At 41.6% G+C, this 2,085-nt stretch overlaps 1 protein-coding gene across 1 annotated transcript in view; it reads left to right on the top strand.

Annotated features, from left to right (window-relative positions):
- SAP18 (Sin3A-associated protein, 18kDa) overlaps positions 1-2,085 on the top strand; it is a 9,343-nt gene that overhangs the window by 1,291 nt on the left and 5,967 nt on the right. The window lies entirely within an intron of this gene.

The following is a 2,085-nucleotide window of genomic DNA, read 5'->3' as shown; positions in this document are numbered from 1 at the left end:
CGGCTCACCGCCGCTGTCTTGAACTTCTGCCCTTCCCTCTTTCCCCAGACATGCCCGCTGCTGCTGCGTGTCTTCACCACCAATAACGGCCGCCACCACCGAATGGACGAGTTCTCCCGCGGAAACGTGCCGTCTAGCGAGCTGCAGATCTACACCTGGTGAGGGCGGCGGGGGCGGGCTCAGGGACTCCCGTCGCGGACCTGCAGCATCGGCTACTTGCCTTCGCTAGCGGGGAGGTACCCGCCTTGATTTCAGTTTCTCTATTCCATTTGGGGCCTTTGGGCAGCTCCCAGAAACTTAGAGGTGTTTCTGTTAGTTAGGAGGTTATTTGCCCGTCTTGTAATGCATTTATAAGTGTTAAAACTTTGGGTTAAAATTTGACAGACCCAGGATTACTATCGCTGTTATGGCTGCCTGGTACAAAAACGATATGTAGATAATTAAAATGAGGCAGTTGCCCTTAAGTAACTCATAGTCGAATAAATGGTACTAGGATAATATGGTAACCGGGAATAATGCTGTTGTGTGGTATTTGTTACCCTCAAAGAGCATTTCCACTTAATATTAAGCCTTAAGTGCCATAGCACCAAAAATAAAAAATAAATCACCACCCCAAACCGAGTGATTTCTGCGGTAGAGCTTAATGGAAGATCTTTTGGTGTGTGTTGGCTGAAGTCTGGTGGATACCTCCCCTACCCGCAGGTGTGACTAGGACCGTTGCATGCTGCAAGCTTGTCTTTACTGCTACATGTAACTCCTTGGATTGACACCATAGTGGCTTTTTAGTAGCAGTAAAAGATGTGTAGGTTTTAAAAATATGTTTTTATTCTGGCAAAATATGTATAACATCAAATTTTCTTTTTTAACCATCTTTAAGTGTACAGTTTGGTGACATTTAATAACATTCGCATTGTTGTGCAACCACTATCTATTTCTAAAACCCTTTTATCATTTCTCCCCCCAACAGAAACCCTGTATTCATTAAGCAATAACTTCCTGCCTCCCCCAGCCCCTGGTAGTCTCGAATCTACTTTCTGTCTATATGAATTTGCATGTTTCATATAAGGGGACTGATGATATCTGTCATTTTGTGACTGGCGTATTTCACTTAGTATGTTTTCAGGGTTCATCCATGTTGTAGCATCTATCAGAATTTCCTTTTCAAGGCTAAGTAATCCATTGTATGTGTACCCCACATTATGTTTATTCATCTGCTGATGTACACTTGGGTTGTTTTGCCTTGTTGTTATTGTGAATGATGGTGTGCAAGTGTTTGCGTGCCTGCTTTCAGTTCTTTTGGGTATATACCTAGGAGTGGATTACTGGTCACATGGTAATTTTGTTTAATTTTTGGAGAAATTGCCAAACTTGCACAGCAGTTGCACGATTTTACATTACCAAAAAAGTGTGCAATTTCAAACTGTAAGCCCAGTATACTAGAACTCAGTTCTTTGAAGACTGGGATCTTTTTTTTTTTTGGAGGTGCTTGTTAAATTTATGTAGTAGCACAGTTCTTTTACTTCATCACTCAAGGGTAAAAGTTCCAGGAAGGTTGATTTAACTTATTGGGAAGAATTGTTCAGTAACGGCTTGATGAAAATCTCTTTTCAGAGATTAAAGTGTATTTCTTTCAACAAATAAGAGTTCCTATTTGCCAGATGCAGTGCTTATATCCTGAGGTTATAAAATAAACCCCTCCCTGTAGTGAGCTGGGTCTATCAGAAGGCAGATGAATAAATACTAAGATTTTAGGGTCAAGATGGCAGGGTAAGTTTGTTCCACAGACCTACGCCCAATCAAGAAAAAAAAAATTATAAAAACATTCTGTCCTAAACTGTCCTTTCCATAAATTGCAATCAGGCAAGGAAGGAACAACCTTAAGTTACATCCAAAATGATAGCCAAAGAAGGCAAAGATTCTGAAAGACTGGATGGTTGGTGTGGGGGTAGCACAGAGCCCTGCCCCCCACTCCCAGAAGCAGTAGTGAGGGAAGATTAAATCTTAAATTCTCAATTTGGAAAAGTAGACTGAGGGACTAAAGTAGGTAGGTAAATCAAGGAAAAAGGAGCAGAAGTCCACAGGAGC

Source organism: Galeopterus variegatus, unplaced genomic scaffold, assembly GCF_000696425.1.
Source record: "Galeopterus variegatus unplaced genomic scaffold, G_variegatus-3.0.2 Scaffold2867, whole genome shotgun sequence".
Classification (NCBI taxonomy): Eukaryota; Metazoa; Chordata; class Mammalia; order Dermoptera; family Cynocephalidae; genus Galeopterus; species Galeopterus variegatus.
The sequence above is the reverse complement of the archived record's forward strand: the minus strand, read 5'-3'. Positions and strand labels throughout refer to the sequence as shown.